At 38.8% G+C, this 15,691-nt stretch overlaps 2 protein-coding genes and 1 pseudogene across 5 annotated transcripts in view; all 3 read right to left on the reverse strand.

Moving 5' to 3' along the window:
- LOC139936475 (E3 ubiquitin-protein ligase TRIM33-like) overlaps positions 1-15,691 on the reverse strand; it is a 109,678-nt gene that overhangs the window by 18,743 nt on the left and 75,244 nt on the right. For all 4 annotated transcript variants that reach the window (XR_011785958.1, XM_071931290.1, XM_071931286.1 and 1 more), the window contains one exon: positions 6,779-6,885. The gene's annotated coding sequence lies outside the window, so the exon portion shown is untranslated. The remainder of the gene's footprint in view (positions 1-6,778; positions 6,886-15,691) is intronic.
- Positions 1-15,691, reverse strand: part of LOC139936467 (transcription intermediary factor 1-alpha-like) — a 120,030-nt gene that overhangs the window by 10,452 nt on the left and 93,887 nt on the right. The gene's annotated exons all lie outside the window — the stretch shown is intronic.
- Positions 7,366-14,291, reverse strand: LOC139936474 (E3 ubiquitin-protein ligase TRIM33-like; annotated as a pseudogene).

Consider the following 15,691-nt stretch of genomic DNA (forward strand, 5'->3'; position numbering starts at 1 on the left):
TTGAGAGTGAACTGTTTTCTAAATAATCTCTGTTTTAGAGTGTTATAGTTTATATGCCATTTTAATTTTGATTGTAATGTTTTACTCATATGTTTAATTAATTAATTTTAAATTACTGTTCTCCTCCCTATAGGAGTGTACAGTACTTCTCCCTCTCAGTTTTTCTGTGTAAGATTTAGGTAATTTTAAATAGTAATGTAAAGTTTTACTCCAAATTTTTAACTATGTAACTGTTCATGTAATTCTGCTGCTGGCAGCGAATTGAATAGAATTTTAATAAACCATTGAATAAAAATAATAATAATAATCTCATCATTCTTAAAGACACTGGACACTATTGTTACATTGTCAGAGACCAGTCTTCTCACTTGGTGTATCTCAACATTCTTAAAGACACTGGACACTATTGGTATGATGTCAAAGACTACAGTTGCAATCATCTTAAAGACACTGGACACTATTGGTACAATGTCAGAGACCAGTCTTCTCACTTGGTGTATCTCAACATTCTTAAAGACACTGGACACTATTGTTACATTGTCAGAAACCAGTCTTCTCACTTAGTGTATCTCAACATTCTTAAAGACACTGGACACTATTGGTATGATGTCAAAGACTACAGTTACAATCATCTTAAAGACACTGGACACTATTACCCTTAAATAGTACATTGTCAGAGACCACTCTCACTTGGTGTATCTCAACATTCTTAAAGACACTGGACACTATTGGTATGATGTCAAAGACTACAGTTACAATCATCTTAAAGACACTGGACACTATTACCCTTAAATAGTACATTGTCAGAGACCACTCTCACTTGGTGTATCTCAACATTCTTAAAGACACTGGACACTATTGGTATGATGTCAAAGACTACAGTTGCAATCATCTTAAAGACACTGGACACTATTGTTACATTGTCAGAGACCAGTCTCTCACTTGATGTATCTCAACATTCTCAAAGACACTGGACACTATTAGTACATTGTCAGAGACCAGTCTCTCACTTGATGTATCTCAACATTCTCAAAGACACTGGACACTATTGGTTCATTTTCAAAGACCAGTCATAACTGTCAAAACGAATTGGCAGATGGGGACTGCATTTTCTTGCATTGGTAGCTAGTAATGTTAATAGGTTGAAAAAGGTCCCACTTGGATAGGGGGACAGGTAAACTCAATCTGCTAAGCAATCTTTGGGTAGGGGACAGGTAAATTCATCTCCTAAGCAAGCTTGTGTTGGCAGACATATAAACTCATCTGCTGAGCAAGCTTGCAATTGGAGACAGATTAACTTATCCGCTTAGCAAGTTTGGGTAGGGGGCAGTTAAACTCATATGCCAAGCAAGATTAAGTTGACAGACAGGTAAACTCATCTACTAAGCAGGTTTTGGGTGAGATACAGATAACCTCATCTGCTGAGCAAGTTTGGGTTGACAGATAGATAAACTTATCTGCTTAGTTAGGGGCAGTTTAACTCATATGCTAAGCAAAATTAAGTTGACAGACAGATACACTTATCTGCTAAGCAAGCTTTTGGTAAGGGACAGGTAAACTCATCTGCTAAGCAATCTTGGGTAGGGGGACAGTTAAACTCATCTACTAAGCAGGTTTTGGGTGAGATACAGGTAAACACATCTGCTAAGCAATCTTGCGTAGGGGGACAAGTAAACTCATCTGCTAACTAAACATGTGTTTTTCTGGGGACAGGTAACTGCATCTGCAAATCAAGCTTTGGTTGGGGACAGGTAAACGGGTTGGGTTGGGGGCAGTTGAACTCATCTGCTAAGCAAATTTGGGTAGGGAACAAGTAAAATCATTTGCTATGCAAGCTTGGGTTTGGAGACAGGTAAAATTATCTGCAAAGCAAGCTTGTCAGGGGGACGGTTGAACTCACCTGCTAAGTAAGTTTGGTCAGAGGGACAGATAAACCTATCTGCTTAACAAGTTTGGGTAAGGAAAGGTAAAATCATCTGCTAAGCAAGCTTAGGTTGAGACACAGAGAAACTTATCTGCTAAGTAAGCTTTTGTCAAGGAGCTTTGGTTGACAAACAAGTGAACTCATCTGCTAAGCAGGTTTGGGTAGGGGATGGTAAAGTCATCTGCTTAGCAAGCTTTGATTGAGATACAGATAAACTTATCTGCTTAGCAAGCTTTTGGTGAGAAACATATAAACTCATCTGCTCAGCAAGCTTTGGTTGAGGTACAGATAAACTCATCTGCTAAGCAAGCTTTGATTGAGAGCCAATAAATTCATCTGCTAAGCAAGCTTTGGTTGAGAGACAGATAAACTCATCTGCTTAGTAAGCTTTGGTTAAAACACAGATAAACTCATCTGCTTAGCAAGTTTGGTCAGGGGGACAGATAAACTCATCTGCTAAGCAAGCTTTGATTGAGATACAGATTAACTCATCTGCTAAGCAAGCTTTGGTTCAGAGACAGATAAACTCATATGCTTAGCAAGCTTTGGTTGAGAGACAGATAAACTCATCTGCTTAGTAAGCTTTGGTTGAGAGACAGATAAACTCATCTGCTAATCAAGCTTTGGTTCAGAGACAGATAAACTCATCTGCTAAGCAAGCTTTGATTGAGAGACAGATAAACTCATCTGCTTAGCAAGCTTTGGTTGAGAGACAGATAAACTCATCTGCTAAGCAAGCTTTGGTTGAGAGACAGATAAACTCATCTGCTAAGCAAGCTTTGGATGAGAGACAGATAAACTCATCTGCTAAGCAAGCTTTGATTGAGATACAGATAAACTCATCTGCTAAGCAAGCTTTGGTTGAGAGACAGATAAACTCATCTGCTAAGCAAGCTTTGGATGAGAGACAGATAAACTCATCTGTTTAGCAAGCTTTTGGTGAGATACAGATAAACTCATCTGCTAAGCAAGCTTCGATTGAGAGACAGATAAACTTATCTGCTTAGCAAGCTTTGGTTGAGAGACAGATAAACTCATCTGCTAAGCAAGCTAAGATTGAGAGACAGATAAACTCATCTGCTAAGCAAGCTTTGGTTGAGAGACAGATAAACTCATCTGCTTAGCAAGCTTTGGTTGAGAGACAGATAAACTCAGCTGCTAAGCAAGCTTTAGTTGAGAGACAGATAAACTCATCTGCAAAGCAAGCTTTGGTTGAGAGACAGATTTGCTAAGCAAGTTTGGTCAGGGAAAAAGATAAACTATCTGCCAAGTTTGGTCAGGGGAACAGATAAACACATCTGCTAGACCTAAGCAAGTTTGGTCAGGGGAACAGATAAATTCATCTGCTTAGCAAGCTTTGGTTGAGAGACAGATAAACCCATCTGCTAAGCAAGCTTTAGTTGATGGACAGATAAACTCATCTGCTAAGCAAGCTTTGGATGAGAGACAGATAAACTCATCTGCTAAGCAAGCTTTGATTGAGAGACAGATAAACTCATCTGCTAAGCAAGCTTTGGTTGAGAGACAGATAAACTCATCTGCTAAGCAAGCTTTGGATGAGAGACAGATAAACTCATCTGTTTAGCAAGCTTTTGGTGAGATACAGATAAACTCATCTGCTAAGCAAGCTTCGATTGAGAGACAGATAAACCTATCTGCTTAGCAAGCTTTGGTTGAGAGACAGATAAACTCATCTGCTAAGCAAGCTAAGATTGAGAGACAGATAAACTCATCTGCTAAGCAAGCTTTGGTTGAGAGACAGATAAACTCATCTGCTTAGCAAGCTTTGGTTGAGAGACAGATAAACTCAGCTGCTAAGCAAGCTTTAGTTGAGAGACAGATAAACTCATCTGCAAAGCAAGCTTTGGTTGAGAGACAGATTTGCTAAGCAAGTTTGGTCAGGGAAAAAGATAAACTATCTGCCAAGTTTGGTCAGGGGAACAGATAAACTCATCTGCTAGACCTAAGCAAGTTTGGTCAGGGGAACAGATAAATTCATCTGCTTAGCAAGCTTTGGTTGAGAGACAGATAAACTCATCTGCTAAGCAAGCTTTAGTTGATGGACAGATAAACTCATCTGCAAAGCAAGCTTTGGTTGGATATTTAAGAGTTTGCGGTAACACCATGTAATAACAATCTCTAAATGAGTTGGGGTGGTTTCGACGTTTCGATCAGTATGCTCTGATCGTCTTCTGGAGAATGCTGGACTCTAATGCTGCATGCTGCTTAAGTACTAGGCGGTGGATCAGCGGTGATGCACGAAGGCGGGAAATGTAGGCGGGAAGTGAACTCGATGATGCGTGGTGAAACCTGTTGTGGAGCGTTGTGTGGGGGGTGTGTGCTCACTGAACCGTATCAGTAGGAACAAGCACAGGGGATAGTGAGGGTGTGGGCCTAGGTGACTGAGGGTATAGATGACCCAAAGCAGTCTAATGGTTGGGGCCTAGGGGGTGACCGTGGATATAGAAGATCCATTGGTCGGGAGAAGGGGGAGCCAGATGTCGCTGATGTGGAAGCCGATGTCTTGGGGTACGGTGTCATGCTTGTGGATCTCGATGGCCTCTCTAATGCGTCTAGGGTGCCACGCCTGGATGGGAGCGATGATTTCAGCAGCATCCCAGTTCACTCGGTGGTCAGCGATGTGGGAATGCTTGACGATGGCGGACTTATCGAAGTCCCCCCTCCTTCCGTGTGCTCGGTGTTCCTTAAGTCTAGTGGGAAGGTTACGCCCGGTTTCCCCGACATAAACCTTACCACATTCGCATGGAATGCGATAGACTCCGGCACGGGCGGAGGGGTCCTTCTTGTCCTTGTGCGATTGGAGAGAGCCATGGATCTTGTTCCTACTGAAACGGTTCAATGAGCACACACCCCCCACACAACACAATCCCCCACACAACCCCCAAGGCTCCACAACAGGTTTCACCACGCATCATCGAGTTCACTTCCCGCCTACATTTCCCGCCTTCGTGCATCACCGCTGATCCACCGCCTAGTACTTAAGCAGCATGCAGCATTAGAGTCCAGCATTCTCCAGAAGACGAACAGAGCATACTGATCGAAACATCGAGTTAACCCAACGGTTCTTTTCAGAACCACCCCAACTCATTTAGAGATTGTTATTACATGGTGTTACCGCAAACTCTTCTATATCTTATCTCCACCAGGCAAAGTTTCAAATCCTACTTAAGCTTTGGTTGAGAAACAGATAAACTCATCTGCTTAACAAGCTTTGGTTGAGAGACAGATAAACTCATCTGCTTAGCAAGCTTTGGTTGAGAAACAGAAGACAGATCTGCTAAGCAAGTTTGGTCAGGGGGACAAGTAAACTCATCTGCTAAGCAAGCTTTGGTCAGGGGGACAAGTAAACTCATCTGCTAAGCAAGCTTTGGTTGAGAGACAGATAAACTCATCTGCTAAGCAAGCTTTGGTTGAGAGACAGATAAACTCATCTGCTAAGCAAGCTTTGGTTGAGAGACAGACAAACTCATCTGCTAAGCAAGCTTAAGTTCAGAAACAGAAGACAGATCTGCTAAGCAAGTTTGGTCAGGGGGACAAGTAAACTCATCTGCTAAGCAAGCTTTGGTCAGGGGGACAAGTAGACTCATCTGCTAAGCAAGCTTTGGTTGAGAGACAGATAAACTCATCTGCTAAGCAAGCTTTGGTTGAGAGACAGATCTGCAAAGCAAGCTTTGGTCAGGGGACAAGTAAACTCATCTGCTAAGCAAGCTTTGGTTGAGAGACAGATCTGCTAAGCAAGCTTTGGTTGAGAGACAGATAAACTCATCTGCTAAGCAAGCTTTGGTTGAGAGACAGATCTGCAAAGCAAGCTTTGGTCAGGGGACAAGTAAACTCATCTGCTAAGCAAGCTTTGGTTGAGAGACAGATCTGCTAAGCAAGCTTTGGTCAGGGGGACAAATAAACTCATCTGCTAAGCAAGCTTTGGTTGAGAAACAAATCTGCTAAGCAAGCTTTGGTCAGGGGGACAAGTAAACTCATCTGCTAAGCAAGCTTTGGTTGAGAGACAGATCTGCTAAGCAAGCTTTGGTCAGAGGGACAAATAAACTCATCTGCTAAGCAAGCTTTGGTTGAGAGACAGATCTGTTAAGCAAGCTTTGGTCAGGGAGACAAGTAAACTCATCTGCTAAGCAAGCTTTGGTTGAGAGACAGATCTGCTAAGCAAGCTTAGGTCAGGGGGACAAGTAAACTCATCTGCTAAGCAAGCTTTGGTTGAGAGACAGATCTGCTAAGCAAGCTTTGGTCAGGGGGACAAATAAACTCATCTGCTAAGCAAGCTTTGGTTGAGAGACAGATCTGCTAAGCAAGCTTTGGTCAGGGGGACAAGTTAACTCATCTGCTCAGCAAGCTTTGGTTTAGAGACAGATCTGCTAAGCAAGTTTGGTCAGGGGGACAAGTAAACTCATCTGCTAACCAAGCTTTGGTTGAGAGACAGATCTGCTAAGCAAGTTTGGTCAGGGGGACAAGTAAACTCATCTGCTCAGCAAGCTTTGGTTGAGAGACAGATCTGCTAAGCAAGGTTGGGCAGGGGTACAAGTACACTCATCTGCTAAGCAAGCTTTGGTTGAGAGACAGATCTGCAAAGCAAGTTTGGTCAGGGGGACAGGTAAACTCATCTGCTAAGCAAGTTTAGTCAGGGGGATAGATAAATGTGTCATATATGCACAACTCCCAATATAGAATCCCAAAAGGCAGCAGACATGGTAGCCGCGCATTGTTTGGGTGAGCCTAAACACGTGTACCATCCTTTTGTGCACGTTTTTGACATCCAAAATGGCGGACAGGGGTCGTCCATTTATGTGAGCTGCGCGTTGTGTGAATAGGGTCTATACATACCTTATGACTGGGTTGGCGCAGGGCTGTAGGGTCAAGCAACAACAATCAAAGTCATCCACAGAGTCCTTTCCAAGACGGGTCTTGTTGGTTCCATAAACCAGATTGAGCTGCAAGATAACGCACAAGGAATCGTCATGAAGGTGTTTACAATTATTGATTCAGAATTATCATCTTAAAATTATTGTCAAGATCCATCAATGTAGCAAGCCTATGATCAACATTTGCAATTATGAACTTAAAAAATGAATAGGGGTTAAAAAAAGACAAATTGAATAGAGTGGGACTTAAGCCAATGACCTCCAGATAAATGTGCCGGTGCTCCTCCAACTGAGCTATCTAGCCCTCAGTTGGCGGTCTTCCTATTTTATCAGTTTCTTTGTTCAGGGGTGCCGGTCATTCCAGTTTTTATAAAATGCCGAAAGATTTATACACAATGCACGCAGGCCAGGTTTGTACGTTCGTACATTGGAAAATACCTCTCAGCTCAGAGCAGTTTTTACAAGACAAGGAAATTGAATAAGGAAGAGAGATAGTAGAATAAATCTTCACATGACAGAAATAACAATAGAGTAGGAATCATCTCCAGATTTATTGACAATGTTTTAAGTTGGGAGTATAATAAGAGACAGATATAGCATTCATCTAAACAAGTCTACATGAGCAATAATCAACTGCAATATCAATCTTGATTTATTGACAATGTCTAAAGTTGAGAGTACAATAAGAGACAGATATAGCATTCATCTAAACAAGTCTACATGAGCAATAATCAACTGCAATATCAATCTTGATTTATTGACAATGTCTAAAGTTGAGAGTACAATAAGAGACAGATATAGCATTCATCTAAACAAGTCTACATGAGCAATAATCAACTGCAATATCAATCTTGATTTATTGACAATGTCTAAAGTTGAGAGTACAATAAGAGACAGATATAGCATTCATCTAAACAAGTCTACATGAGCAATAATCAACTGCAATATCAATCTAGATTTATTGACAATGTCTAAAGTTGAGAGTACAATAAGAGACAGATATAGCATTCATCTAAACAAGTCTACATGAGCAATAATCAACTGCAATATCAATCTAGATTTATTGACAATGTCTAAAGTTGGGAGTATAATAAGAGACAGATATAGAATTCATCCAAACAAGTCTACTTGAGCAATAATCAACTGCAATATCAATCTTGATTTATTGACAATGTCTAAAGTTGGGATTACAATAAGAGACAGATATAGCATTCATCTAAACAAGTCTACATGAGCAATAATCAACTGCAATATCAATCTAGATTTATTGACAATGTATGAAGTTGGGAGTATAATAAGAGACAGATAAAGCATTCATCCATACAAGTCTACATGAGCAATAATCAACTGCAATATCAATCTAGATTTATTGGCAATGTCTAAAGTTGAGAGTACAATAAGAGACAGATATAGCATTCATCTAAACAAGTCTACATGAGCAATAATCAACTGCAATATCAATCTAGATTTATTGACAATGTCTAAAGTTGGGAGTATAATAAGAGACAGATATAGAATTCATCCAAACAAGTCTACTTGAGCAATAATCAACTGCAATATCAATCTTGATTTATTGACAATGTCTAAAGTTGGGATTACAATAAGAGACAGATATAGCATTCATCTAAACAAGTCTACATGAGCAATAATCAACTGCAATATCAATCTAGATTTATTGACAATGTATGAAGTTGGGAGTATAATAAGAGACAGATATAGCATTCATCCAAACAAGTCTACATGAGCAAGAATCAACTGCAATATCAATCTTGATTTATTGACAATGTCTAAAGTTGAGAGTATAATAAGAGACAGATATAGCATTCATCTAAACAAGTCTACATGAGCAATAATCTAATGCAATATCAATCTTGATTTATTGACAATGTCTAAAGTTGGGAGTATAATAAGAGACAGATATAGCATTCATCTAAACAAGTCTACATGAGCAAGAATCAACTGCAATATCAATCTAGATTTATTGACAATGTCTAAAGTTGGGAGTACAATAAGAGACAGATATAGCATTCATCCAAACAGGTCTACATGAGCAATAATCAACTGCAATAGCAATATAGATTTATTGACAATGTCTAAAGTTGAGAGTACAATAAGAGACAGATATAGCATTCATCTAAACAAGTCTACATGAGCAATAATCAACTGCAATATCAATCTAGATTTATTGACAATGTCTAAAGTTGGGAGTACATGTATAATAAGAGACAGATATAGCATTCATCTAAACAAGTCTACATGAGCAATAATCAACTGCAATATCAATCTAGATTTATTGACAATGTCTAAAGTTGGGAGTATAATAAGAGACAGATAAAGCATTCATCCAAACAAGTCTACATGAGCAATAATCAACTGCAATATCAATCTTGATTTATTGACAATGTCTAAAGTTGGGATTACAATAAGAGACAGATATAGCATTCATCTAAACAAGTCTACATGAGCAATAATCAACTGCAATATCAATCTAGATTTATTGACAATGTATGAAGTTGGGAGTATAATAAGAGACAGATATAGCATTCATCCAAACAAGTCTACATGAGCAAGAATCAACTGCAATATCAATCTTGATTTATTGACAATGTCTAAAGTTGAGAGTATAATAAGAGACAGATATAGCATTCATCTAAACAAGTCTACATGAGCAATAATCTAATGCAATATCAATCTTGATTTATTGACAATGTCTAAAGTTGGGAGTACAATAAGAGACAGATATAGCATTCATCTAAACAAGTCTACATGAGCAAGAATCAACTGCAATATCAATCTTGATTTATTAAAAATGTCTAAAGTTGAGAGTATAATAAGAGACAGATATAGCATTCATCTAAACAAGTCTACATGAGCAATACTCAACTGCAATATCAATCTAGATTTATTGACAATGTCTAAAGTTGGGAGTACAATAAGAGACAGATATAGCATTCATCTAAACAAGTCTACATGAGCAATAATCAACTGAAATATCAATCCAGATTTATTGACAATGTCTAAAGTTGGGAGTACAATAAGAGACAGATATAGCATTCATCTAAACAAGTCTACATGAGCAATAATCAACTGCAATATCAATCTTGGTTATATACAGATCAAACTAACTCCAAAATCTACAATTCAACTACTTTACAGCTAGTCAGTCTGTGCAAAAAATGGATGGAAATAGACAAAATGAGTTTGGGTAAAAACCCAAATTATTAAAATGATTTACTTTACAGAACAATCAATGATTTTAAATGGACAAAATGATTTCTGTTGCAAGAGTCTCCTGCCGTCGATTTCACCAAACTCGTCCTAACTTAGGATTAATCTAACCCCTCAGAATGAGTTATGTTCCATATCTAAAGACATTAGAACGCATTGAACCCATCCTAAGTTAGGACAACTCGTCCTAACTCGAATTAGGATTAATCTAACCCCTCAGAACGAGTTATGTTCCGTATCTAAAGACGTAAGAACGCATTAAACCCATCCTAAGTTAGGACAACTCATCCTAACTCGAATTAGGATTAATCTAACCCCTCAGAACGAGTTATGTTCCGTATCCAAAGACATAAGAACGCATTGAACCCATCCTAAGTTAGGACAACTCGTCCTAACTCGAATTAGGATCAATCCTAGCGTTTCATGAAATCGGCTGCTGAATCCCTCCAAGAATACAAAAAGAAACGTTCAGGCCAAGATTGAAAGGAACATTACAGAATTGGTTTTTGCTAACAAACAGTTGCTGGCAGTTTAAGCACTTTATGTAATCCACCATATACATCAACAGACAAACCTGTAGAAGTTTGAGATCAATCAGCCATTTTGGTCGTGAGAAATAGTGAACAAATTATAACATATTTTGCATGACAATGATGCGAAACAAAAATGAACTAAAAGCTCACTGAATGACGACCAACCGAGCTCAAACTTTCACAGGTTTTTTGTTGAGATACAAAAAGTGAGAAGACTGGTATTTGACAATATTATCAAAGGTGTCCAGTGTCTTGAAATGTGATGATAACAATAAAATATACATTTTACATTCTTTTGAATGTTAAGGCATTTTCATACATTGATACAACTTTTCTAATAATAAAGGTTATCTAACTTAGAAAGCAAATTATGGCAAAATATACAATAGTTAGTTTTATTACATTTTGATGAGTAAACCCGTTACATGCAATGTTAAACTTCATAGAGTGCTTCTCTTATCAAAAGGAAAAGGTTGCACTACTTAATGAACAACCCCATAATGTAATAATCAACCCTTTGCATGCAATGTTAAACTTCATAGATTGCTTCCCTTATCAAAAGGAAAAGGTTGCACTACTTAATGAACAACCCCATAATGTAACAATCAACCCTTTGCATGCAATGTTAAACTTCATAGATTGCTTCTCTTATCAAAAGGAAAAGGTTGCACTACTTAATGAACAACCCCATAATGTAATAATCAACCCTTTGCATGCTACTTTTTCTTCCAAATACTAGTTTCTGCAACTATTTCTTGCAAATACTATTTACTGCTACTATTTCTTGCAAACACTATTTTCTGCAACTATTTCTTGCAAATACTATTTTCTGCCCGATGGAGTGTTTTTCAGAAACTCCTTAAAATAAACAAGCCTGTACTCGAGACATTCTCCAAACATTATTTGACTGCAAAATGCAAAATGAGTCAACAATGTAAAGATTTGCAACCAGGTATTACAGACAGAATTAATCAACTCAATGTCATCATATTGAGAATTAAAACTAAGTGGTTACTTGAACTTTTCAGTTTGCATAACTTTGTGATTTAATTTGATTGACATAATTTGGTGGTCAGTTCAATCCATGAGACAGTATTTGACCAGTATCATCATTATTAGATATCAATACACCTTGTTATAAATCTTCACTGATTTGTTGTCTGCCACTGCAAGCTGCTGACCATCTGATGTCAATGAGATTCCACCAGGGGCAGACAGACCCTGAGCAATACAGCTGAGAAATCTACCCTGAGTGTCATACTGATGAATATGACCAGTGCCTACCCCATTCTCCACTGCAATGTAGATAGATGAGCTGTCACAGCATACACCTCTGCAGGATTTAAGTGGTTGACTATTGATCTTTGGATAGATGCTGATAAGTGTACCAACAATGTCTACTTGTTGTCTGTGCCCACTGACTACAACTCTGTCCTTGCTGTCAATAGCCAAGTAGTAAGGTTTAGTCTGAACTGAAACAGTGTCAATGAGTGAACCATCACTGGATCTGTGTTTAGTTATAACTGACCTCTTCACATCCCCGACCATGATTGTATCCTTTATGATTGCTACACTCCAGAGGTTTACTGATGTCTTGCCCACTTCACTATGAGGCACTGTGTGGAATTCAAACATCTTGTTGCCATTCCTATTGTACATCTTGACAGAGTTGGTCCTATCTACAATCACTAACTGATTCTGGAATGCAGCAACAGCCTCAGGGCCTGGAAAACAGATAAAAAAAACGCATAGAACCCAATAATGAATGAATATTCATTTGCAACAAAACTTACAATAATTTGATTTTTGTAAAAATAAAAAAAGAGATCATTTTTAATTGAATGCTTCTTGTGTTGTAAAAGCTCTTTGTATGTTGCTTCCAATTCACAATCATACATGTAACAAGGTTACTATTAATCAAGAACAAAATAGGATTGAATTCATTCTTTTTAACGCTTCTTTTCTGTTTTTACCAAAATAATTAATTTATTTATTAATTTGTTTATTTAATATTAATTTGGTATTAAACTGCTTTTGTTGGTGTTGGATAGTGGAATGTCAATTATTGAGAATGACTGCAGCAGAGTGGATTTAGTGATCATGCAGCGGATGAATGTAGTCCTAGTCTACAAGGTACAGTGAAATAGCAAGAACCATTCAATTTCATGACATACAGTTTGACTACCATGGAAACCTTGTATTGATCACAACCAATGCTGTGATGTTCGAACATTTTAATGATTGACTTGAGTTGAGAAAAGCAAACAATGTTTGATAAATAGTTCTCAGACTTGATTGTGGTGATGGAGTGGATTAAATCCTTATTTTCATTGAATACTTTCTGACTGTCACCTTGAAAACCAAACAAAAGTATTTTTCCACAGTTATATCTGAGATTTACAACAATATACCCCTGACTAAATGATTTGTATGGAACTTACAGCTTGATAATGGGATAGTTTTCTTCTGTTGTCCCTTACTGTCGTAGATTACCACTTGGCTATTATAGAAGTCTGCCACTGCCATCTCATCCCCAGGTACAGAGGCATCAATATCCCAAGCCCCATCGATTCCTTCATCATACTCCAAACTAAGCTCCCACCTTGGCTCCTTTATACTCAGATTACCCAGGGAGATGTCATAAACCCCTGGAGTGAATCTCAGATGGTCGAGGGTCGAATCTATCTTGGGTTGATTTTGATCTATGAGTCCCTTCAAGTCCTTACTGATTGTTGGATAGCTTGCAAGGAAGTCAGGCACTGATGAATTCTTGCTGACATCTTTGGCGCTCTGCAGGGATTGCTGTATTTGATGCAAGTTTACACTCACTGCTTGCTCAAACTCCTTCAATTTCTTGTTCCGATCTTTAAGGATAGTTTGTATTTCATCCATGATTCGACTCTCTTGAGCTGTTACCTCAGCCCTGATCTCATCCGCTCTGTTCTTCACCTCTGCCATGGTTCTCTTAACTGCAATGTTTAGGTTGTCTTTCATTGTTGAGGCAGTTGCTTGAGATTGATCAAGCTTCTTCATGGTTTCTTCAAGGGGAGTAAAGAGTTGAGCCAATGACTGTTTGTATGTGGATGAGGCTTGGCTGCAGTCAATATACTCATGTTGTGGTTTACAGTGATCTATGACAGTGCAATCTCTACAAATCATCACATCACATGTTGTACAGTAGAACCTCATCACTTCACCTTCATGAGTTTGGCATTCTGGATGGCGTTTGGGTTTTGTCTTTTTCATTGCAGTTTTCCCATCTCTAACATCTTTCAAAGTAGCTACTGTATGGCTTAACAATGAGGGAATTTTCTTGTGCATTTTGTAGCAGTTTGTACAAATAAACATGGGGCAGTCATAACAGAAATGTGTTGCCTTGTTGTTTTCCTCACATAAATTACAGACCAACTTGCTGTGTTCAAGTGAACTGACCTGCTCCAGTTAACCTGCAAGACCAGTTAAAATGAAGTTACTCTTGAAATCTTCAACACCCGTCTCAGGAAGTTGTGTCTCCTTTCGACACAAAGGACAAATAAGCATCTTTGCATCTTTGTAGTTGGTAGTGTGATATTCAAGTAAACAGTGTTTACAGAAGCTGTGAAGACAGTCTAGTAGTTTGGGTTCCGTGTACTCCTCGTGACAAATACTGCACTCCAGATAATCCTTTCGGATTTTCTCTAGAGCTGAAACTTGTGCTGGTTTAGAAAACGCCATTTTGATCTGAATAAAAAAAAATAACAAACTCATTAATCAAATATTATAAACCACAAGGGAAACTGACCGGATAAATTTTAATTGATTTGGTTTTGAACAAACATTATCACTAGAGTGGGACTCGAACTATGGACTTCCAGATTAACATGGCAGTGCTTTGTATACCAACTGAGCTATCTAGCAAACATAGAGAGACTGACAACACAGGGCTAGATAATAATTTGGGGTGCTAATCATCCTTACTCGCAGCTACATGTTAGAGCTGAATAGCGAAGGATGCGGCTACAACGTGATCGAGAAGCTGGCATGCAAGGGCGCCTTTGGCTGCCAGCCACATCAACCCATTATGACCACGGAGCACAGCCAAGATCGAAAGTGTTCGATTTTTCCCGAGGGAGGAAAACCGAATGGTCTGGAAAACCCTCGTGGCACAGCAGAGAACAAACGCACAACTCAACTCACATATGGCCCCGACCGGGAATCGAACCAGAGTCATCTTGGTGAGAGGTGAGCGCTATACGCACAAGCCAACCATGCAATCCAGTCAGCTCATAGCCAGTCAGCTCATAGCCAGTCAGCTCATAGCCAGTCAGCTCATAGCCAGTCAGCTCATAGCCAGTCAGCTCATAGCCAGTCAGCTCATAGCCAGTCAGCTCATAGCCAGTCAGCTCATAGCCAGTCAGCTCATAGCCAGTCAGCTATAGTTGGTAGAGCGCCAGCACATATATCCAGGAGTGCGTTTTGGCGACCCCAACCAAAAACCGTTTCGGTTGTTGGTCGTTGGTTCTGCTGTTCAGACTGAACGTCAACCGAGTTGTGAGCTCGGTTACCGTTTTGGTTGTGACGTCAGAAACAGTTTTTGGTTGAGGTCGCCAAAACGCACTCCAGGGGTCGTTGGTTCAAGTCCCATTCTGAGTAGGCCTAAATTTGTCTTTGTTCAAACCCCAAATCAAAATAGTTAACATTCAGTTTGCTTGAACGGCTCTTGCTATTCTACATCAATTTGAACCATGTATTGTACAAATGGGAATGTAATAAAACATTTTAATATTTCATCATTCAATGTCAAATCTTCATGTTCACTTAGAATGTTAAAACATTCTAAGTGAACATGAAGATTTCTTTGATGTTGCAATTTTCAATCAGCTTTTAAACAACCATAAGCATCTATTTTGTCAGTTTACAAATAGTTTAATACCAATGGGATTTGGGACTCATTGGTTCGGCATTGAATATTGGGGACGCCAAATATAATAATATGAACTAGTGAAATTGAGTCTTTCTGATTAAATAGTTGTGAACACTAAAGTGCAAGCATTTACAATATTCTTGAATTTTGCTGGAAATAAGCAGAACTGAAAATAATTTGTTTGTGATTTATTTTCTTCTAATTTCTCAGA

Source organism: Asterias amurensis, chromosome 4 (genome assembly GCF_032118995.1).
Source record: "Asterias amurensis chromosome 4, ASM3211899v1".
NCBI classification, from domain to species: Eukaryota; Metazoa; Echinodermata; class Asteroidea; order Forcipulatida; family Asteriidae; genus Asterias; species Asterias amurensis.